We start from the raw sequence: 25667 nt of genomic DNA, 5'->3' as shown, positions 1-25667 counted from the left end.
AGAAATCAGAACTTGTAACTAATGGTTAGAGGTGATTCTGACTGACTTTGCTTATAACCAATACATTGTGGATACACATATTTCTTTGTATTATCAATTATTATTAATAAATTTTATGACTACTAAAACTAATATTTGTATAAACTGAGACTAGGGTTTGATACTTAAGAAAGAAACTTTATAGGGAAAGAGTATCTCCATTTAAAAAAAAAAATAAGCCAAACTGGGGGCAGCTAGGTGGCGAAGTGGATAAAGCACTGGCCCTGGGATCAGGAGGACCTGAATTCAAATCCAACCTCCTACACTTAACACTAAGTAGCTGTGTGACCTTGGGCAAGTCACTTAAACCTTACTGCCCCACCAAAACAAACAAACAAAAAAGCCAAGGTGAGTGTTCACAGCAAAAGAAAGTTGCGATAATAAAACAGCTAGTAGAATGGTAGGGTTTTTGTCCCTGTGAGCACCTGAGAGATGTTCTTGTTCTATTGTTTTATTTATGTCTTACTCTTTGTGACCCCATTTGGGGTTTTCTTGGCAAAGATACTAGAGTAGTTTGTCATTTCCTTCTCCAGCTCATTTTAAAAATGAGGAAACTGAGGCAAACAGGGTTAAGTGACTTACCCAGGGTCATACAGCTAGAAAGTGTCTTAGGCCAGATTTCAATCTAGGTCTTCCTGACTACAGGCCTGTCACTCTATCCATTGGACCATGTAACCCAATTGACTTTACCTTATAAATACACACTAACATTTTCATTTATGTCATAGCATATAAAAAGTTCAACAACGATAGTTTATAGGTAATCATTTCATTTATCATGCTAGCTATAATTAATAAAAAGGGTCAGTGACACTCTTGAAAGCCAAAGATCTCTCATGAAACCTACTCAATGCTTATATGCCCTTGTAAGAGTGGGTATTCCTGAGAATGGCAATTAACTCTGGCTAACAAGCTATGAAAGAATGGATATTACAACAAGAGGTGGGCTTATTGTAATGAGGGCCTGGGGGATGTGACCGATCACTCTGTCTAGGTCAAAGAGGCTTTTCTATACTCATATCACACCACCTAGAATAATCTTTGTTCTAATCCATCAATTCAACTAAACTAGAATTTTTTTTTACCGTTTGAACAGATCTTATTATCAGCTCTAATTATCAGTCCTATACTTCAAAGGCTGCCTGAATGACCTATTGGAACTGATTGCTGAATGAGGAAGTAGAAAAGGGGAAAAACCTTAGTTCCAATTCAATAGTTGGTTATTAATATAAGAGAAATTATCATTTCTCTCACTTGATATATGAACAGAAACGTTAGCAAAGCATCTATCAATGCATGGAGGTTCAAACAATTAACCCTGAGATAAATAGCTACATAGATGATAGATAGATAGATAGACAGATAGAAAGATAGATTATTTATTAATCACCATGTGTAGGCACTGTGCTAAGTGCTAGAGATATACATATGAGCACAAAACAAAACAGTTGATGCTCTCAAGGACCGTATGTTCTAAAGGGTTGGGAGTTGGGAGAGACGCCACACTCAAAATAGAGTCAGAAAGACTTAGGCACTGCAGTGGATTTGTTGAAAAGATGACAGGGAACTGGTGTAGAGGTCTGGTCCTAGATACAGTACAGTGAAGACTCATCTTTCAGAGCTAAGGAACTGATAGCCAGAGTCCAAGGTTCCAGTGGGTTGTTGTTTGTCCTTTGTCCCCGAAAAGGACCATGACATTGGGGTGATGTCATGACTCAAAGTGATTTAGATTTACATGAGGGAGGCCTGTGCAAAGTTACCAACCTCATTTTCTCCTCCAGAGCCATTTGGGTCCAGTGGCAAGCTATAAATGAGAATGAAACTGGAGATGGCCCTGGATGTCTGAGGCAATAGGAGTTAAGTGACTTGCCCAGGGTCATACAGCTAGAAAATGTCTGAGGTGAGATAGGGATGAGGATGACATATAAAAAAGCAGGAGAGATGAGGAGGGGGAAATAAAAAATATTTGCATACATATGAACATATGTATGTAATACATATGTTTATATTTGTATATAATGTATATACAGTATACATGGTTACTAAGAATGAATGTACAAAGACTATCCACAGAATCACAAATGCTCAAAGCTGTAGGAGACCTAAATTAGAGGTTATTGAAAGTTATGCTGGGGGCAGGTAGGTGGTATAGTGGATCACCCCACCTGTTGAATCAGGAGGACCTGAGTTCAAATCTGGATTCAGACACTTAGTAGTTGTATGACTCTGGGCAAGTCACTTAAATCCAACTGCACCCCTTTTCCCCCAAAAAATATGCTTACTCAGTAACTCATTGTTCCCAGTCCTGCTTGTCAATCACTCTGTCAAGGGAGATATCACGCAGACTACAGTTTCTGTATTACCTGCTACTCCTCACATACAAGGCCACCTGGTACCTGTTAATCTGCACATAATTGTGATTGGGGAGGACCTGAGACATGATGGTGCATCTCCTTTTGCTGACATGGACCTATCTGAATTATCTTTATGCAATTATGAAAATTATTGATAAAAGCTAGCTCCATCTTGAATCTCTTACTGATCTCTAATGATCAGCCCATCAACATGTTGCCACCTTGACATACTTTTAATAAAGAAACTCCTTTTAATTCTCTTTTTCCTGAGTTTCACCTCACTAATCAGGGCCAAAGCCTGAGTAAAGAATTTTCCTTTTAACAAGGCCATAAAATTTCACCTCTCTTAGCCTTCTGGAGTTCCTTTTATAAAATGCTGACAGCTTGGCGTATGTGTCTGCTCAAACACTACCAGAAAGAAGGAAATGACTACTTCATGAGGCAATATACATTTTCTAGACAAGCCTAATTGTTAGAAACTTCTCCCTGACATTGAGCCAAATATCCAATTATCCCCCTCTCTCCTTCTTCCTACTGGTCGAAATCCTCCCCTCTGGAATCACATGGCGGTCTTTCAAATATTCACTAGATTGCTTTCAAGTATTTCTTTAGTCTTTTCTTCTCCAGGCTAAATAAATCTCGTTCCTTTGAGCATTCTTCACATAATGCCCCCATCACCTTCTCAGTTGCTCGTCCTCATATGTAGAAACCAGTTATTTCTCAGTGTTCTTCTTAATTTATGGCTCCTAACTGAATACCATACTCCAAGCATCTACTCAGCACAGAGTATCATGGGACTATTATATTCTTTGTTCTGGATTATGTAATTCTATTAAAGATATTGCCCTAAGTGACCCCATTGTTTCCAGTCTGGCTTGTCTTCTGGGTACAGCACGTAGTGATGATTAATCTGTCTGTTGAGAGAGGAGTCTGCTAGTCTGTGCATGTACTTTGATCCCATTCCCTGGTCTATTGTATTGCCTTCTAGCCAGAACTAGTCAACCCATCTCCTTAACTCTCATCTCATTTTCTATGATGATGCTGCAATGGGGGAGGAGCTGAGATTCAATGGTCCATGCCCTTTTGTAGACTGGACCTATCAGGACTGTCTTCCTCATGTTACAAAAAGTTGTCTTTAAAAATGGCTGGATAGGGCAGCTAGATGGCGCAGTGGTTAAAGCGCTGGCCTTGGATTCAGGAGTACATGAGTTCAAATCCGGCCTCAGACACTTGACACTTACTAGCTGTGTGACCCTGGGCAAGTCACTTAACCCCCATTGCCCCACAAAAAAAAAATGGCTGGAGAGGGGCAGCTAGGTGGCACAGTGGATAGAGCACCAGCCCTGGATTCAGGAGGACCTGAGTTCAAATCTGACATGAGACACTTAATACTTACTAGCTGTGTGACTTTGGGCAAGTCACTTAACCCCAATTGCCTCACCAATAAAACAAAACAAAACAAAAATGGCTGGAGGGAGCAGCCAGCTGGCACAGAGGATAGAGCACCAGCCCTGGATTCAGGAGGACCCGAGTTCAAATCTGGCATCAGATGCTTGACACTTACTAGCTGTGTGACCCTGGGCAAGTCACTGAACAACCCTCATTGCCCCACAAAAAAAAAAAAGTGGCTACCCATATATTTCAGCTTTGGTGCTCTTTAAATGAACTCCTTTTAATTACTCCTCAGTTTTGCCTCATTTATAAGGGCAAAGGCCAGAATAGAACTTTCCTTTTAGCAAAGATGGAAGATCACATAGCTTTTTGTTTTGGTTTGATTTTTAGAGACAGCTGCATGATAATTGTTGACTCATTAATTTTGCAAGATGGACTGATTGTAATAAGTTCATATTTAATAGGGATAAAAGTAAAGTCCTACATGGGGGCTGACAAAATTACCTGCACAAAAACAGAATGGAAGAGTTGTGACTAGGAAACAGTTTTGATGGGGGGGAAATTCTGAAGGTTTTAGCAGACTGCATAATACAAAATAGTTAACACACGCACATATGGCACTTGGTCTGAAAACATATTTAAAGTGTTACACATGTTAACTCATTTGATCCTAACAACAACCTTGTGAAGTAGGAAGATTTTAGCAAGGAGGAATCTGGGGCACAGATCAGTTAAGTGACTTGCTTGGCATCATACAGTTACTAAGTGCCTGAGGCTGGATTCAAACTCAGGTCTCCCTCTTTCTAAGTATAGCCAATACTGCTAGCTGCCAGTTAGTGAAAAGTGTGTAGAAGTCAGAAAAGCTAATGAGTGCTCTAACCCCATTAAAAGAGGAATGGTGTCCAAAATGAGAGCATGGACTTGCTCTATTAAACTGTGATGATTAAAACAATTATGAGAGACAAAATTCTGGGTAAATTGTAATCAATTATTATCATTCATGATCAGTTAAGAGATTAACAAAGAAGCAAAATGGCTCCTTAACCTCTCAGTTCAAAGAAAAGAAAGCATGTAGCTACTTCCTCAGGTTTTTATGTCTTTTGGACAAGAGGTGGTCCATTGCTAAGCAATCAAATTTGATTGGTTAACTTAATTTAGAAGTAGGCTATATTAAAAAGATGGGCTGGGGCAGCTAGGTGGTGCAGTGGATAGAGCACCGGCCCTGGATTCAGAAGGACCTGAGTTCAAATCTGGTCTCAGACACTTAACACTTACTAGCTGTGTGACCCTGGGCAAGTCACTTAACCCCAATTGCCTCAACAAAAAACAAAACCAAACCAAACAAAAAAAAAGATGGGCTATACCAGAACATATCTAGCCTCGGGCTAACTATTCAAAGAATGCATATCATCTTCAATGGGTAGGCTGAATGAGCCCTCCTTGTAGGAGAGGTCTTCCTATCTAGACCAGGGCTTAAACTTTTTCCACTCATGACCTCTTCCTCCAAGAATTTTTTATATGACCCCAGGTATATAGGTATGTAAAATAGATATACAAATCAAAGATTTGCTGCCAAATTTTTTGCAATCCTCATATTTAGTTTGCAATCTTTTTTTTTTTTTTTTGGTAAGGCAATTGGGGTTAAGTGACTTGCCCAGGGTCACACAGCTAGTAAGTGTGTAAAGTATCTGAGGTCGGATTTGAACTCAGGTCCTCCGGATTCCAGGGTCGCTGCTCTATCCACTGCGCCACCTAGCTGCCCCTTGTATGTAGTTTAAGAAGCTTTGATCTAGGGGCAGCTAGGTGGTGTAGTGGATAGAGCAGCGGCCCTGGAGTCAAGAGGACCTGAGTTCAGATCTGGCCTCAGACACTTGACATGGACTAGCTGTGTGACCCTGGGCAAGTCACTTAACCCCCATTGCCCCACAAAAAAAAAAAAAAAAGATTTGATCTAAACCCTACCTTCTTAAATTGTGGATTGTGAAGCTGAGGGTTGTGAAAGGGTTGGCAACAGTAAAAGGTTATGTATATCTATGTTATATAACTATATACATGGATTCACATAAGAAATTTCTCAAGTGAAAAGGGGTCATGAGTGGAAAAAGTTTAAGAAGCCCTGGTGTAGACAAAAGATCTGTCTCCTTAGCAGTACAAAATGGGCTTATCCAACCCAGAACAAATTCCTAGCAAGGTTGGATGGGTCTGACCAAGACTAGAGAGAATCAGTTTAATGACTTTGGAATTGGGGCAAGTCCAGACTGTGAATAAAGGGGGAATACCGAATCTCTAAGTTATTGGCTACAAATAATTATTTCTACCTTAATTATGTGTATTATTATGGTTATCATATTGTTGAAAGTCCATTAAAAAGTAAGTTAAGGTTTATATAGGGATGAACAGCCAAGATGCTGGAGGAGCTAGGAACCAGAGTCTTTAATGATTTCCTATTTATACTGCCCAAAACTTGTTGGGAGAAAGCGGGGTAATGTAACACATAGAGGACTGGGCTTGTGGTCAGGAAGAACTGAGTTCAAATCCAGTCTCAAAAACTTCCTAGCTGTGTGACCCTGGGCAAGTTAGGAGAAGAAAATGGCAAACCACTCCCATACCTTTGCAAAGAAAACCCCATGGATGGAGGTCCACAGGATCACAAAAAGTCAGACATGACTGAAGAACAACACAGCTTATTTCTCCACCATTAAACTGAGCTTCTGGTGTGTAAGAATTGTTTTTTGCCTGTCTTTGTATTTCCAGTACCAAGCAAAATGTCTGGCATACAATAAGAGCCTAATAAATGTTCTTTAATTGAGTGCCCAAAAGAATTAGGCATTTTATCAGGGAGAAGAGGCAACTTGAGGAAAACATGATAGCTGTCTTCTAGAATCCACAAGACTTTTAAGAGGAAGTCAGGTAACAAGCATTCATTAAGCATTACTACAGTCAGGCACTGTACTAAATGAAGGGACTACCAAGAAATCTAACAGTCCATGACCTCAGGATATTCAATTTCTTAGGGGGAAGAGGAGAGGCAAAAAGAAAATGTGCATAGGAATCATAGACTGCATATAGGGCAGGTAAGGAGGAAGCAGCAATGGGTAGAAGTAACAGAAAAGCTTATTTTAGCTCATACAAAGACATGCTTCCTAACAATGAAAACCAACCCACATGAGGATGGGTTCACTGGGGATATAGTCATTTCCCATCACTGAAAGTATTCCAAGGGACACTGGATTACCATTTATCAGAAGTGTTAAAGAGAGGACCCAAGCTTAAGTATGGGTTGAGCTTGATGGCTTCTGAGGCTGCTTCTGTCCCTAAGATTTTGCAATTTCCCTCATCTTGTATTGTCACAGTTGACATCATGACCCCAAATGAAAGCCTTCCATCTGGCTACAAAGATAGATGTTAGACAGCATTTCAGCTATGAAGAGTACAACATTTATACATCACTATGTGGTTTGCAAAAGACTTTATAGTTTATTTGAGGCTTGTAACAGTCCTGTGAAATAAGTACTACAGGTATAAGTGCTCCCCTCTCCCCAACCTCCTATTATTGTCCAGATGAAGACATCGAGGCTCCCAGAAGTTAGATGACTTGCTCATTAGCACACAATTCGCAAGTTTCAGAGGTGGGATTAAAACTCATATTTTGTTTATTCCAAATCTAGCACTCTCTTGACTTAAAGTATGGCCCCTTATTCTATGATCATATATCACAGCATATAACAAAGTATGTATCCATTTATATTATGTGTATTCCCAGGCTTACAGACATGCATGCATATGTATCTCTGAACTCTTATGTCTCCCTAAAAGAGACTTTGATTCTGACCTGGAAGGAGGTTGAAATAGAGAGAACAAGTTTGGCCATGATATTCTCTTCAGAGAGTGGGGTACCAGACTAGAAGTATACTTATCTGCCTTCTAAATACTATTAGCCTAGAAACAATCAATTTTTTAAAGTTCAAGTTGCTTCCGTTGTCACTGTCCCTTAAAGAGAAAAGGGTGCAGCTCATATCTAAAGGCTTGGCTTCTTTTTACTACATGCTAGTTACACAAATAAAAATGGAGGCTAATTGTAGCCCAGTAGATACAGTGCTGGGCCTGGAGTCAAGGAGATTTGAATCCAAATCCAGCCTCATCCACTTACTAGCTGTGTGACCCTGGGCAAGACACTCGACCTCTGTTTGCCTCAGTTTCCTCAACTGTAAAATGGGGATTACCATAGCACCTACCTAGTAGAGTTGTCGTGAAGATCAAATGAGAAATTAGTAAAAAAGTTCTCAGCACAGCACCTGGCACATAGTAGGCACTATGTAAATGCATATTGCTTTCCCTTTCCTTCCTTTCCCTTCTCTTCCCAGGTGAAGAACAAATAAACCAATTAGTTATCTAATTAAAAAGCAAACAACAATCTGAGCACTTATACAGATTAGAGGAGGAGAGGAGAGAAGAAGAGAAGAAAGGAGAGGGGAGGGGAGCGGAGGGAAGGAGAGGAGAGGACCCTCAATCTCACTGAGAGGAAAGCTCCCCGAGTCTCTAGGAAGACAAGCTGAAAACCAGGGACCTTTTTCGGGCAGAGGGGGAGGCAGTTTTCTCCTAAATGTCTGCCTTTCAAAATCTTTTCTTTTTCTTCCCTAGTTTCTCTCTCAAAAGGCTCTGGAACCAATTGTGTTTTCTCTCAAAGTAGGGAGGAAGGACAAAGTATCTCTTCTCCTAGGCTCTAGCAGGACCTCCAATACCTAACACACATATTAAAAGTAATTTTTCCCTAGACTAATGAGGAGTCCCACATAAACAGAAAGTTGCAAAATGCATCAAAGTTTTGAAACTTGGGTTACAGTATTGTTAAACTTTAAAGGACAAATTGAGATCAGCTTGTCTAATCCTTTCATTTTTATAAAAACAAAAACAGGCCCAAGAGAAGTTATGACTTGTCCAAAATCACACAGGTCTTTTCAGATCTTGTATTTATCATGCAACATGCTATCTATTCCTCCTTCCAATATTACAAGTTTCCTAACCACGTTATGTCTATATTGCCACTTAAATCACTGATAAAAAAATGAATAAAACAGAAGGAGGATAAAACCCTATCACAAGCTAGTGGAGATAACCTTTCACATTAACATTATCCCTTTAATCAACATTCTTCAACTCCAATTTTGTTTCTTTGTTTTTGTTTGTTTGTAAGGCAATGAGGGTTAAGTGACTTGCCCAGGGTCACACAGCTAGTAAGTGTCAAGTGTCTGAGGTCAGATTTGAAGTCAGGTCCTCCTGAATCCAGGGCAGGTACTTTATCCACTGCACCACCTAGCTGCCCCTCATCTACCATTTTCAATCAGTTACCAATCTGCCTGACTAATATTGTACAGGCTCTACTTCCCCATCTTATCCACAGAGGCATCCTAAGAGATCATGTCACGTACATGCTCCATTTCCAGCATTTCTCTTTAAAGATAATTAAGGAGGAGGCTGTGCATCTGTTATAAGTTCACTGACTTTCATTTGGAGTCTGGCAACAGCCAACTGAATGGAACAGATGCACCCACATGTATCCAACTCCTTCCCTTCACATGGCTCCAACAGTCATTTTAGTGGGGCCGTCAGCAAGGACTGCGGTTATTATCCAGGCAGTTTTATGAACCAAGAGCTGTGGCCTGGTGAATGGGATATAGGGGTCCAGTGTTCTGAGCATGCAGGGGGATCATATCAAGGACAGCTGGGACTGAGAGGCTTATGGTGGTGTCATCTCTCCAGGTGTAGGAGGCAGTACTGGATTCGGTTTCAGGGTTCTGGGAACAGATTCCCCCAATACAATCTCTAATGGCTGCCTGTGTTCTGGGGCTTGGATCCAAAGTTTCTTTTCATAAGCAAATGAGGCTCGAGTGAGGATTAATGGGAAAAAAATGTTTTCTGATTTATTCCTCTAACACTTGTTCTTTATGTCTCTGTCCTACAGCAAGCCAGCTCTGCTCCATAGCTCAGTCAGCCACAGTCTGGATAATCCTGAAAGTGAGCTTGGCTCATTCTTTGAGAGTCTACTCTGGGCATGGAAAATGTAAAGATTTTATTACAGTATCGGGAATGACAGGGCTTTGGGAAATGGCCCTCAGTCAGTCAATCATCAGCATTCTTTAAGCTCCCAATTTGCTCAGAGGATTTTAGGAATCCCAGAGCTTAACTCATCATGAGTACAAAAGGAAAGGAAAACAATCCCGACTCATTAGGAGCTGACAATCCAATGAGAGATCAGGACAATCAGGAACAAGAGGACACATTTGTTTGACACTAAATTCACAATAAGTAAGTGATTCTCTAGAGTGTTAATAGGAGAGTGGATAAATCTCCAGCTGGAAGAGACCTCAAAGCTCTTTGATTGCAACTTTTATTTTACAGATAAGGAAATTGAGGTCCTGAGATGTTAAGTGATTTGCCCAAAGGCACACAAGGAGCAACTCTCAGAGTTGGGGATTTAGCTCTCACTGTATCACACTTCCTCTTGTGAGAGACTTTGTGGAGGCTAAAAACTTTACAAAAGATAGTATGGTCAGATTCTGAAGAATGGAGAAGCAATAATGCCACTGCGTACTTAAGAATCCTTCCTCTCTCCCTCCCTTCCTCCCTCCCTCCCTCCCTTCCTTCATTCATTCCCTCCTTTCCTTTCCTTCCTTCCTTCCCTCCCTTCCTTTTGTTCATTTTTTCCTTCCTTCTTTTCTTCCTTCCTTCCTTCCTTCCTTCCTCCCTCCCTCCCTTCCTCTTTTCCTTCCCCTTTCCTCATTCTTTCCCTTTTTCCTTCCCTTCCTTCACTTTCCTCCTCCCTCCCTCCTTCCCTTCTTTCTCTTTCATCCACCCATTTACCCATCCTTCCTTCCTCCTCCCTTCCTTCCTTCCTTCGCTCCTCCCCCTTTTCTCCCCATCTCTCTCTGTCCGTGTGTCTCTATGTCTCTCTCTGTCTCAGTCTCTCTCCCCCTCACCCACCCCCAATCTGTGATTTTGTCACACTAGGGATTCCAGATAAGGAAACTTCCTCTAACAATAAAGACTGGTACCTGCTCTGCCAGGTGGAGAGTTGCTGTAGAGAATGAAAGGTTCAGTGACTTGGCCAGGGTGACACAGCTATTGTATCAGAGGTAAGACCTTACTCTCACTGAAATGCTAGCTCTCTATCCACTCTCATCCCAATGCCATCCTGGTGAAATTTTTTTTTTTTTTTTTTGCAGGGCAATGGGGGATTAAGTGACTTGCCCAGGGTCACACAGCTAAGTAAGTGTCAAGTGTCTAAGGCCGGATTTGAACTCAGGTCCTACTGACTCCAAGGCTGGTGCTTTATCCACTGTGTCACCTAGCTGCCCCCTGGTGAGAATTTTTAACCAATCAAAATCAAACTATACAATTCAGCATAAACAAACAAATATTTGAAATTTATAACACTATACCTTAAAATTGGTGGTTTAAAAACAAACAAAAAGAACTTCCTGGGCATTAAGGTCTAACTCTAGGCTTTCAATGAGAAAGGAAATTATTAGCTAAGGAAACTCCTACTATCCAGGTAGATCAGCAACTTGTCTGCAATTTCTAATCTTGGATTTAAGGAGAACCCAGAGGTTTCACTAGGTCACATGGACAACACATGTTGGAGGCAGGCCTTGAAGTCTAGTCTTCTTGACTCCAAGGTTTACTTTCTCGATACTCTTCCACATTGCTTCATATTCTCTATGTTGATAGTGCTAAATTAACTGTTACACTATCTCTCTTCATGTTTGAAAATGTGTCTTAGACTGTCACAACCAGTTCATTCTAAGCAGTCACCCTGATGGACAGCTATTGGTTTAGGGATGAGAAAACACTTTGAAGTCCCATCATTTACAAGCAGGTTGAACCATATTCTCTTTCTGACTTTTTTGCCCCAGGGAAAACTAGCTTTTACCAATTTACTGGCTAAAATTATACATTATGACCACTCATTGTCATATTGATCCAGCTTGAACTGAGTGCATAAAATATGCTTTTAATAAACCTCTGGATCAATCTTTTTGATTTTTAGCCAAAAGTACCTGCCATGATATAGAGGCAAAAAATAATTAAACATGAAAACCTTAATCAAAAATTGGACAATAATTTTCATGATGATAAGACATGGGCAAGTTCTGAAATTTGTCACCCTGTAGGCACTGCCAAAGTATGCAGTAGGTTATTTTAGAGATGGAAAGAGCCTCAGGTCATGTAGTCCAATCCCTTCATTCCACAGTAGTAAACCTGAAGCCCAGAAAAAATCAAGTGAATTGAGCAAAGTCATAAAGGTAGTTAGTAGCAACAGAATTTGAACCCAGATCCAAATTCAAAGTGCTGTCCTGACTTTGCCAACTTCACTGTGGAGGTGGACAGAGATGGCTTATGCTCAACTCAATAAAATAAATATTTATTAAGCAACTATTATATGCTTGATTCTGGGAACAAAAAAAAGACTAAGCAAGGAAACTGGTTATTTAAGGGTTTTAGACCTCTTTGGGGGGCATTAATATATGTTATAAGTAGGCCTTTGAAAAGGCTTATGTATAAGTATAGATATAGTAATGTCTCTGAGAATATATGTATATATATATATATATATATATATATATATATATATATATATGTATGACACAGGATGTTAAAATAGAGAGTTGGTGCCACAATCAAGAAGAGATGGGTTGCAAAGACATCCCCCCAAAAAAGAAAAAGATTTATTTGTACAAAAATATTTATAGCAGTTCTTTTTGTGGTGGCTAAGAATTGAAAATCAAAGGAATGATCATCAACTGGGGAATGGCTGAACAAACTGTGGGGTATGATGGTGATGGAATATTATGGTGCAATAAGAAATGACAAGCAGGATGACTTCAAAAAGGCCTGGAAAGACATGTGTGAAATGACGTACAGTGAAGTGAGCAGAACCAAGAGAACACTGTGTACAGAGATAACAGTATTGTTTGATGAAGAAATGTTAATGACGTGACTATGCTCAACAATACAATGATCCAAGACAATCCCAAAGGATTACTGTTGAGGCATACCATCCACTTCCAAAGAAAGAACTGATATTGATGGAACAGACTGAACCATGCTATTTTTACTATCTTTCATTTTTAAAAATTTTGATCAAGTTTTCTTGTACAAAATGATAAATATGGTAATGTTTTACGTAATCATACATGTATGACCCATATCTGACTGCCAGCTCAGGAAGGGGTAAGGGGAGGGAGGGAAAGAGGGATATAATTGGAAACCAAAACTATAAATAAAAATGTTTATTATGATGAAAGAAAAAAAAAAAGAAGAGATGGGTTCAAATTCTACCTCTAACCCATACTGGCTGTATGGCCTTGGAAAAGTTAATTAAGCTCTCATAGCCATATGTGCATATATGCACATGTTTATATGTGCACATATATGAGTCCTTCCTTGCCCGAGATGAGGGTAAAATTTTTAGATGAGCATAAATGTACTTATTTTATGTTCAGACGTAAACACACACACATTTTAGCACGCTAAAATGGAAGAGGCACTAAAGTTTTATGGCCATCCCCAGAGGATTTGTTCCCTTGTGGTGTTAAGCCTAGATCTCTCTTCACATTCTGGAAGTGCTACAATATTCGTCTGTGTGAGGATTTATAACTATGAAATATAAGAGTGGTAGTGCATAAGTATGTACTCCATTTATGTAGCATTCAAGTCACTACTACTCTTCACACCTCAAAAGAGAGTGAAAATGGAGACCCAAATTTTATTCTACAGAAATGTCTTCTGCTGTTACTGAATATCTGCCATATTGAGATTTTTTTTTTTTTTTTTTGGAATCCTACCTTTAAATTCTTTCATGGAAGCATATGAAAGGAGCTGTGTGAAAACCTAACAGGCCTCTTGGAGCCCGGAGCCCTTGTGCAATTAGTAGCAGAGACTGTGAATGTGTGGCTGACTCACCACATGCGTTATTTACCAGGCAACTGGCCAGCAACGCCACCGCCCTCAGTGAACATATCAAGTCTGGTTTTGTGAAAATGGTAGAGAACAAATAGAGCCCCTGTCAACTCCTTTTATCTTCTCCATGGCCCAACCAAGTAGATGCAATTTAACTTAAAAAGTATGGAGTATAAGTAGTGATGGAAGAGGGCCAGGGACCTTCTAATGGTCACCAAAATGAGAACTTCTACCTAGATTTTTAAAATGCTGCCTTTTCAGATAGAGAAGGAATCACACAATCATATCTTTTTAGGATCCTGCAACTAAAAGTCAGAAGAGACCTTAGCGATCATGGACTCAAACCCTGACATTTTACAGATGGGGAAACTGAGTCTCAGACAGAGGAAACGGCGTGTCCACTTATCACATAGGAAATCAATTTCAGAGTTGGGATTCACATTTGGCCCCTCTGATTATACAGTCAATGCTCTCTTCATGATGCCACATTGCTTATGGTATGTTTCCAATATAAGGAATGAGTTTTGACACTAAGGAAAATGTAGGCTTCTATTCAAATTTCAGTGTAGTCAGACTCATGAAGGTTGGTAAATACCCCTGTGTGTGAGGCAGTGCATGAAGAAAATCACCAATAGTGACAGAAAAGGGTCCTTATGATGCCAGTAAATGATCCTCTTCATATGGAGTACTGAGAAAGTGACAATATGTTTCAGAAACTCTCACAATCATTTTCAAGAGGCGAGATGGGAAACAAGATGCTAAAAACCAGAAAGGTGCTGTAGATAGAACGAAGAAATCCTTAGGGCCTTTCAGTGTGATCCTCAGGTAGGAGAGGGATTCTAGGCCATATTCCTTAGCTAAAGAACAATATTTATTTTGGCATCTCGCAAACTCTAATGTGGCTTTAGATCTATGGGGCCAGGCACTGTGGAGATGGGGGTGGGTGGGTGGGTGAAATTCTACTGAAAAGTATAATGTTATATAATCTTTTTTCTTTTATTTGTCAGCTGAGAATCGCAGGAACAAGTCACACCCCCTCAAAGATGTGGCAGACAAGAGCTCTTTGTAATATGATGAAGTAGAGAAGTACCTGAGAATCATAGGCTGTCATTGGCTAAGTCAATGAGAAGATAAGTTGGGAAGGTACTGGGCAGTAAGGTGGTGCAATGGATAGTATACTGAGCCTGCAATCAGGAAGACCTGAGTTCAAATCCAACCTCAGATACTTACTAGCTGTGTGACCCTGTTTTCCTCAGCTTCCTTACCTGTAAAATGAACTAAAGAAGGAAATGACAAACCAGTCCAGTATCTTAGTCAAGAAAACCCCCCAAGGGGTCACAGTCAGACATGAATGAAACAATTAAACAATAACAACAAAAGGGAATGGCGGTGACTAGGTGGCGCAGTGGATAAAACACTGGCCTTGGATTCAGGAGTACCTGAGTTCAAATCCAGCCTCAGACACTTGACACTTACTAGCTGTGTGACGCTGTGCAAGTCACTTAACCCCCATTGCCCTGCAAAAAACAAAAAAACAAACAAAAAAAACAAAGGGGGATGTACACTGGGGTGTCCCAGCATCCTGGCTAAAAGAGATTTTCTGTCTTAGATCTGACACAGCCTCAGAGGGTTAGAGGGTGAGAGTTAGAAGAGGTCTTACAGATCACCTAATCTACTTCTCCCCTTTATTAGATGAGGAAACTGTGTCCTAGAGAAGTTAAATGACTTTGCTCAAGGTCACACAGAGAGCAAATAGCCCCACCAAGATTCAGTTTCTAGGACCTGTAAATATAAATTCATCTGCCCTGTCACTATACTAACAGTTCACAAAGTGTGATCCAATAACCCCTAGGCATCACTGGGAATCCTTTCAGAAGTCCTTTAAGAGTAGAACTATTATCATAATGATTCAAAGATATTTTAATTTTCAAAATAAATATCTATGGAAATATTTGGCTCTAGAGCCAAAGAACCTGGATTCAAAGTCTGCTCTGATAACTTCTTGCTGGTTTGATCCTGGGCAAATCACTTCACTTATCTAAGACTCAGTTTCCTGATACATAAACTTAAGGGGGGTAGGACTAGCTGGCCTCTGAAGTCTTTTCTAGATCTCTGGCCATAGGACACCAGGGCTCTAGCTCTATGATCTTTTTTTTTTTTTTTTTGGTGAGGCAATTGGGGTTAAGTGACTTGCCCAGGGTCACACAGCTAGTAAGTGTTAAGTGTCTGAGGCCGGATTTGAACTCAGGTACTTCTGAATCCAGGGCCAGTGCTTTATCCACTGCGCTATCTAGCTGCCCCTAGCTCTATGATCTTAAGTGATTCTCCTACAAACTAGGAAGAAAATGAGGAATGTTAAGCTCAAAAAGAGGCCCAAAAGGGGCCCAGTAGTCCTGGGCCCGCAGGATCCTAGTTAATCTAGCTAACAAGGATGCAGAGCCAGCTGCTATTTCACACTTAAGGGAATCTTGTTTCTGGTTCACTAACCAGAAAGAGAAAACTTGAGAGACATAGAGAATGACTGAACTACATAAGAAAGGAAAGGGAAGAGGCCAATGAGGAGACACTAAAATGGAGAGGCAAGGAAAGAAATGACTGCTTTGAGTCCCTAGATCACCTCACTGAGGCTCTGAGGGTTAGGGAAGGCAGATGTGGGAAGGCTTGAACATCAACAGCTTTGCCAAACTCAACCCACCAACTAAAAAAAACCAGAACAAAAGTATTATCAGATTGGGCAAAGTTGACCCCCGCCCTCCCACCCACCCCCAAAACAAAAAGGAAAGGAAAATGACAAATATTGGAGAAGCTCTGGGAAAAAAGACACATTAATACACTGTTAGTGAAGCTTTTGGTATAGGATATCTGAAATTTGACTAAACTGTTCATACCCAGGGATACCGCTACTAGGCCTATCTTGCAAAAAGATAAAAGAAAGAAGAAGAAAAGTATATACACAACATATTTATAGTAGCATTTTTGTGAAAAAGAAATAGAAATCAAAGGGTTGGCCATCAACTGGGGAGTGGCTGAGTAAATCATGGTAGACAAATGTAATGGAATGCCATTTTACAGTAAAAAATGATAAAAGGGACAGTTTTAGAGAAGCCTCAGAAAAGTTGTAGATATTTATGCAGACGGAAGTGAGTAGAACCAGAACAATTTATACTCTAACAAAAACATTATAAGAAGGAGAAACTTGTTAAGATTTTTGAACTCTTATAGATTCAATGATCAACCACAATTCTTGAGAACGTCTGACAAAGGCCACTACTCACCTCTTCACAAAAAAAGGGTTAGACTAAATATGCAGAAAGAGACACACCTTTTAGCACATTATCAAAGTGGGAATTTGTTTTGCTTGACTATGTGTATCTGTTACAAAAATATTCTTTTTCCCTTCTTTTAAAAAATTTTCATAAAAGGAAGACAAGGGAGGGAGAGAAAACAAATGCTTGTTAATGGATATTAACAGCTAGGTGGTGCAGTGAATAAAGTACTGGCCTTGGATTCAGGAGGACCTGAGTTCAAATCCAACCTCAGACACTTGACATTTACTAGCTATGTGACCCTGGGCAAGTCACTTAACCCCCATTGCCCCACAAAAACAAACCAAAAAAACAATAAAATAAAATAAAATAAAATGCCATGAACATAACTTAATGGGGGGAAAAGGGAAAAATTAGCACCTAAAGATAGGAGCTGGAAGAAAGGAAGGGATCAAAAACCAAGTCAGGCAAAGTATGGTGTCCATCATTTTCATGAAGAATCAATTCTTAAAACTATTATAAAAATCATTATTTGTTCTTAGAATAGAAATGCTAGACTAAGGAAGGTTAAAGGAAGCATACATTTTCAGATATGGCTATTATATTGATTTTTTTACTTGCCTACCCTTATTTGTTTCAAAATGGAATCAATAAAACCATGAAAAATACACAATAGAAAACAAAAGGAAGCTCAGATGGGAACAAAAAATAACCCAATTTTGTTATGACCTTATTAAATTTAATGTGTACTTTAAAACACAAGCTCGAAGTCACTTAGTATGTTCATACAATTATATTTTTGTTAATTTCTTATATATTTAAATGTTTGTTGTGTTGAGTTCATAATAAAAAAGAAAATTAAAACAATATGATTATGTTTCCCAATTTCTCCCCAATTGTATTATTGTATACTTTACACTATACTTCCACGCTCCTCATATAATTCCCTATAATTCACAGTAATGAAACCATCTTTGAAAATCCCTAATGACATATGTCTTGCATGATTCCACATTGATATCAAATTGCTTGCCTTCTCAAGGAGGAAGGGAGGTGGGAGGGAGAGAATTTGGAACTCAAAATTTTAAGAAAAAAATTAAATTTTTTAATGTAATTGGGAAACATTTAATGAAATAAATATATATTTTTAAAAGAAATCAAATCCCTAAGAAAGATGGCATGCTATTTTTAGGGAGGAGGGAAAGGAAGAAACCAAAAATGGCAAAGTTCTCTTCCTTAGGATGAACTGGGTTGCCACACATCTAGAAAAGAAAGATGATTAAACAGTGAATGAGATTTGGGCCAGGCACTCCTTGAGCTCTCTCCTTAGTAGATGAGAGGAATCAAGTGTGAAAAAAAAAGAGTATTAGGTAAAATATGAAGGAGAAGCTGTAAGAAAGACCCAAAGTTTCAGAGTAACTTTTGGGGAGAGGGGAGTAGTGGCATTTCTCATGGGCCTTGAAAGAAGGATTTTAATAAATAGTACTAAGTGAAAGGCATTTCAGGAAGAAGAGATGGTTTAAATAAAGGCATGGAACAAGGAAAGAAGAGGAATGTTCAAGTGGCAAATACTCTAATTTTATTGATACAGAAAGTGAAATCCAGAACATGAAAAGAGATAAGAAAAAGCTAAGGCTAGAGGGGAGTAACACAATGAGAATCTAGCAACTGTTCATTGGATAGATGAGAGATTGGGATGAAAACAGAGCTTTTTAAGAATCATTCTGTTTAGAGATAAAAAAAAAACTACAATTAAGGCAATTAGACATGAGCACAAAGAAAGAGCTTAGAGAGAGGAAAGCAACTAGGCAGGAATACCAGTTAAAGAGTTTTCATTATGATCAAGATTAGAATAATAGAGGTCTTAACAAGACTGATGGGCTATGAGAATGGAGAGAATGGGATGAAAATGTGAGAAATACTGGAGGGGTAGAATCAGCAGGACCTAGTGACAGATTAAATGTGGTGGGCAAGGTTAAGAGAAATGCAGGAATTTTTATCCTGTAAGAGAATGAAGGAATTCAATTCAATTCTTTAATCATTGAATCTGCCAAGTGTCATTCAATGTGCTAGACACTGAAGATTAAAAAAAAGAAGACAAAAAAATGGTTTCAATGTTGCCATCAAAAAGCTTTTATTCTGTAGATAGGCAGAGATGCAACAGCATGTCTACAAATACATATAAAATACATAAACACAAAGAAATTGGGGGAATTAATAAGCCACTAACAATTTGGGAGACCAAGAAGGATTTCTTGAATGTTCTGTGCTTTAAAGGAAACTAGCAAGTACATGCCCTGGTTCAAATAATTTAGAACACTAAGAACTGGCAATAAGCATGAAATACACTGAAATCATGCCCCAACCTTCCTTCAACATGGAAATGTTACATGAAGTTGAAGGTTTCTATCCATCAGCAGCACAGAAATGAAAAGCTCCTGATTTCTGCCACCTGGATGGTATATTATCCACATTACCCAGTGCTTCTCTGATATATAGAACACTTTAAAAAAGGTCAGTACAATTATTCCATTATTGGAGCCATCAAACTTCCAAGCAAGGTGAAGGTCCTTAGAAGCCTAGTAACTTGTAACCTCTCCAATGGCAGCCAATCTTAGATGAGACCTGAAGGTTGAAATAGATCTTGCAAAGTCACCAGTGGGTCAGATTTCATGTTTAGTGACAAGACAGAAAGACCAACAATAAAGTTCTATAACATATGATTTTTTTGCCTCTGGCTTTCAAGCATTGTTTGATGTAAAATAATTTTGCCATCAAGATGTAGGAAAAAGGAAGGATAACAGCAAGATGACTAAGAATTTGCTGCAGAATGAGGTAAAGTCTGGGGAATATGACTATAGGGAAATACTGACTATACACTGACAAACATCACAGCCTAGTAGTGACACGTTAGGATAGAGTAGGAGCAAACAAGCTAGTGTGTAGTAATTAGAGACGGTGGCTCTCCTGAGAACAGGGCAGGGAGAAGGGAGTAGAAGAAGAGGGATACATATGGAAGCAACCTTTATGCAGAGAGTGCCACCTTTGGTAGCAATCTATCTTAGGACAAAGAGGAATTGGTAATGACCTTGTCAAATCAAACCAAACAGTGGTGACATGTGTCATGAAATGAACGACAAAGATATTCAGGGGAATCGAATCAACATACTACCTTCTTGGAGCAAGGAGGAAAATTTATATATATTTTTTTTTCTAGAAGGAACAAGAATTGGAAAAAAAATTCCCTGCTTAATAAAAGGAAAATTGGGTTAGGGGGAGGGAATAAATTATCTTGCCCAGAGATGCTATTGTCCTTGCTGCATGTCCTAGTCCTGGATGGTTTATGATATTCCCATAAATACCAAAGTTCAATTTCTAACAGGAAAAAAACACAAAAAGCTAAGTTAGTCAATTTCTGTAGATGTCAAGAAAAGCACTTTCATCTGGTATGGAAATAGTCAAAAATTCCCACTAGAGTATTCAAGGAAGGTTCGTTCCACCAGCCAAATTACAGAAGAACTCTGGTTCATATTCTCTTTGGAAATCTGAACCAGAATTCATTAGGTCATGCCCTAGGAGAGTTTTCTCCAGAGTAAAATAAAAGACAAGAAAGTAGGAAATTAGAGTAACTTGATACCTAAGAGCAGTAAATGACTTTGAAGCAATGTCAACCAATAGAAAGAATCCAGCCTTGAACATACAATTAACATTGGAGTGCCTCCTTTGGAAAAGAGATGATCAGAAGGTAGATGGGGGCCAGAGGAGAAACAAGGGGAGCCCCAGAAGATAATAATAATAATAATAATAATAATGAAGGATTCTCTTTATAAAACTATAAACCATTTATTTAGTTTTACATTGTTGTGAAGGTCAAGAATCTGGATAAACATGCCAGACATATGCTTGTCAGAGGTTGTATTACATAGCAGAGAGAGTATAAGAGCTTGAGTTTAGGAAGATCTGAACTCAAATCCTGCCTTTGACAATTGCCTGCTGTGTGACCTCTATGTGCCTCAGACAATTTCCTAGGATTTACCTCCTAAGTCAGGTGGATTGTCATTGGTAGCTATAGGGAGCTCACCATCTATGTTGAGTGAATCACAGATTTGTACTTGTGTAAATTTACATCAGGATTACCTACTCTTTTAGCTTTTTGTCTTCATGATGGAAGATTACATGTTTTTTTTTATGATCTGAGATGTATTTTATGCTACTCACTGCATGTAAGGTCACATCTGGAAGCCAAGGAATGTTTAATAAATTTTTACTCAAAATGGTGAAAATAAATAAATGAAATATCTAAAAGTAAAGGAAAATGGCACTAATGGACCAGACCCCTCACAGGATGAGGAGATTTTTACCAACTCTTGTAAAACATCATTACTCCACTTTGTATCTGTAGCTTTGCCTGCTTTCATCTCCAGAACAAGATGGTTAGTCATTTTTCAGTCATGTCTGACTCTTCCTGACCCCATTTGGAGTTTTCTTGGCAGAGATACTTGAGTGGTTTGCCATTTCCTTCTTGAGTTCATTTTACAGATGAAGAAAATGAGGCAAAGAGGGTTAAGTGACTAGTCCAAGATCATACACTTAGTAAGTATATGAGGACAGATTTGAACTCATGAAGATGAGTCTTTCTGATTCCAGGCTTAGCCACCTACCTACTGCACCACCTAGCTGTCCCTCTCTCTATTTTTACAGGTGAGGATTATAAGGTAGATAGCAATTAACTTGCCCAGGGTCACACAGCTATTAAGCCAATAAGACAGTCCAGGTCCAGCACTTCATCCTCTATACCACCTAACTACCCACAATTCCATTATATTTCCTTATCAATACTGCCTGATTCTGTGGCAAAAATCTTGAAAGTGCTAAGAGGCTAATTTTTAAAAATATATTAACATAGCTGATAAATTTGAAGTATAGCTTTTTTGTTTGTTTGTTTGTTTGTTTGTTTAAAAGGTGACACAGCAGAATGGCTAGAGGAGAGAGTCACAAAGTCCCAGGTTCAACATATCCTGGCTGTGACACCTTGGGCATGCCACTTATCCTGTCCATGCCCCAGATACTTTCTAAGACTAGAAGTTGCAAGGAGTTGCCATTCTATATTGTTAGAAAAAATTCTACACTGGTAGCTTTCTCTGCCAATTAAATCAAGGTCTCATTTTTTTAAAATTCTCTTTAAGGGACAAGTGTGTTGTGACAGTGAGAAAAGCTTTGGATTTACTATCTGAGGATCTGAGTTTGGGTGTCAGCTCTGCTGTTTATTACCCTGTGCAAATCAGACACTTAACCATATTTGTAATATGAATGAATAAGCTACTTGGCAATACAGATAACTTCATTTAGTTTCTTTTGTCTTCCCAGCATATATCATTGTGCCTAGGACATAGTAGGTTCTTAATAAATACTTGTTGATGGATTAAACTAGATGACCTCCCAGTCCCCTTAAAGAACTCAAAATCCTATGCATGATCTTTCTGATGGGTAAATACAGTTTTATTGCACTATTTTCTGATGATAATAAGTACTCTTTAAAGGTCCTTAAATACAGAAGTATAAAACAATGAAATGAATGCCAACCTTGGACTCAGCAAGCCCTAGATTCAAGTCTTGCTGCTGCAATGTCCTAGCTCAGTGATCATGTGCAAGTCACTGAAGACTGTCATTCCCAGATGAATTGCCTATTTGCAACAGTGGGGGGAATTTCCACACTGAGAGTACCTTACACTGGAGAAATCGCAAAATGGATAAAAATTATATTGGTAGAATACTTTGTAGCATTATATGATATCTTAATAAAGTCAATGAAATATCTGAAAATAATCTATTAGAGGAAAGATAGGAACCTGACCTGTGATACCATCAGTATAGGAAATATCTAATGAAGGAACATCATCTACCAAAATAGGTCAACATATTCTCAGGAATTAGTAGCCTAAGGAATTTGCCTAGGGTCATACAGAGGCAGTAACTACACCAGAGGCAGCAATCAAACCTATGGTCCACTTGGTTTTGACACCAGCTCTCTAGCAACACATGCCCAGCAATGTTTAAAGACAAGGCTGGGGAGGGTAAGGGAATACGTGTATGTAATTTTAAGTGGTATTTATATTATTAACATCATCATAAGGCTACTGAATCAAGAAAACACTAAATCAAACCCTGATTTGTAATAACTGTGGATTTCAGAGATGTAGACACTTACTGAAAACTTAACAAGCTGGTTAGAGCTGTCTCCAGCATATCCCTGAATATACCCTACTGTATCTCATAAAGACCTTTATGCATATTAATTGTTAGGATATAGCACAATAAAACTGTAAACACTAACCTATCAGGAGGACCATGTATAGACTCAGAGAAGAAAAGAAGATAACAATTATTTAATTATATGTTTGCATATTATATGTCACATAATTATATAACATGTTTTGAGAACTATTTTGAGCAGCTAAGTCATTTTGACTATTAAAAATACCCAAATAGGGGCAGCTAGGTGGCACAGGGAGCAGCTAGGTGGTGCAGTGGATAAAGCACCAGCCCTGGATTCAGGAGGAGCTGAGTTCAAATTTGACCTCAGACACTTGACACTTACCAGCTGTATGACCCTGGGCAAGTCACTTAACCCTCATTGCCCTGTCTCCCCCCCACACAAAAAAATAGCCAAATTAACTCCAGAGGACCTAGGAAGGAAGATGCTATCTGCATCGAGAGAAAGGACTGATAAATAGAAGTATGTGTACAATTATTTTTACATATACATATATATTTTTGTCTAACAGTAGTCATCCTCAAGAGTAGGGAAGAAAAACGGGGAGGAAGAAAGTTACCTAATTACATCATTATATATTTAAAAGGAATAGCAAATTTTCCATAACAGATTTGCAATTTCATCTACAACAATCTTTTTTTTTTAACAATTCTATGTTATGGAAATGCTTGTTTTATTTCATACGTTCCAAATAAAAATTTTAAATAGTACAATTTTGGGGGTAGCTAGGCGGTGCAGTGGATAAAGCACCATCCCTGGATTCAGGAGGACCTGAGTTCAAATCTGACCTCAGACACTTGACACTTAATAGCTGTGTGACCCTGGGAAAGTCACTTAACCCTCATTGCCCTGCCAAAAAAAGAGTATAATTTTTCTAGGTAGATTTTAACTCTGATAATGTTCTATATAAAGTATAAAACTTCTTTTAAAGAAATATAGTTAGACTGTGACAGATGATCTTTCCCAAGCAAAAAATCATACCAGATGATTTCCTTAAAAATAACATGTACTGAGTGTAAATTCAAACCACTTCCTCAAAATAAGATTGTCCAATTCCATAGGCATTTCTTAAGTGTCCAATATGTGCTATGAAATATATACTAGACATGATTAAAATACAGAAGGAAGGGGCATCTAGGTGGTGCAGTGGATAGAGCACTGGCCCTGGAGTCAGGAGTCCCTGAGTTCAAATCTGGCCTCAGACACTTAATACTTACTAGCTGTGAGACCCTGGGCAAGTCACTTAACCCCAAATTGCCTCATCAAAAAAACAAACAAACAAACAAAAATACAGAAGGAAAAAAAAGGAAAGAAAAAAGCTCATATTTGCTATCCTAAGGAACACCTTATGATCTAAACGAAAGTACTGTTTGTTCATGCCTTGTGAATATCAAAAGAAATGGTAGCAGGATTTCCTGGGGCTCTGCCAATATGTCTGCAGGATTGATGTATTGCTGTAAGTCACTCAGAGCAAGGCTAAACCTTCATTCCAGCTGATAAATCCTTACTGTTGGAAGAGAAGCTGAACTGAAATAAATGAGACCACAAATATTTAAGGAAAGGCTAGAAATGCCAGAGCCTAGGATTTTGTTGGTTACATGACTCGGACATCCCCACATGTGTGAAAACTGGAAGCAAGGAAGACATCTGCTTTGACAGGATCTAACCACTAATGTGATATGGCCCCAGCCCCCCTGTTCCACTACCATTGTATCACTGAATTAGGATTTGGTGTCTGTCCAGACACAACCAACAGTTTGTTTGTGTAATGGGATCTTTCTTGTATAGTAACTAATGGGCTTAAGGAGAAGGTAAGACATATATGCAGGGGGCCACTAGGTGGCACAGTGGATAAAGCACCGGCCCTGGATTCAGGAGGATCTGAGTTCAAATCCAACCTCTGACACTTGACACTTACTAGCTGTGTGACCCTGGGCAAGTCACTTAACCTCAATTGCCTTACACCCCCCCCCCCAAAAAAAAAAAAAGAAAGCACATGAGACCTGAAATCAGAGAATTTCAGTTTAAATTTTAACTATTCTACCTATCCCCGGTATGAAATTAAATAAGTCACTTCTCAGATGTAGGCCTCAATTTCCATATCTGTACAATGAGTGAGTTGAAGGAGGTGATCCCTAAAGGCCCTTATAAATTTAAACCCTTTTATCATATGAATATTCCTACATCACAAGCCTCCTCTTAACAACTTAGCTGGCTTTCAGAAACTCTGCTTTCCATCCAGAATAAAGGCAGATTCAGAAAGCTCTATATTCCATTATGAAGATTTGGGGCAAAAGTTCCATTGATATGGCTAAGTTTTAGTTTCGGCCCATTAACTGGAAAATGCCTTACATGCAGACGATGATAACTATGATCATGATA

General features: G+C 39.0%; 1 protein-coding gene across 4 annotated transcripts in view; it reads right to left on the bottom strand.

Moving 5' to 3' along the window:
* TMTC2 (transmembrane O-mannosyltransferase targeting cadherins 2) overlaps positions 1-25667 on the bottom strand; it is a 546198-nt gene that overhangs the window by 82033 nt on the left and 438498 nt on the right. The gene's annotated exons all lie outside the window — the stretch shown is intronic.

This window comes from Dromiciops gliroides, chromosome 5 (assembly GCF_019393635.1).
Source record: "Dromiciops gliroides isolate mDroGli1 chromosome 5, mDroGli1.pri, whole genome shotgun sequence".
Taxonomy (NCBI): domain Eukaryota; kingdom Metazoa; phylum Chordata; class Mammalia; order Microbiotheria; family Microbiotheriidae; genus Dromiciops; species Dromiciops gliroides.
This window is presented reverse-complemented; position numbering and strand designations above follow the sequence as displayed.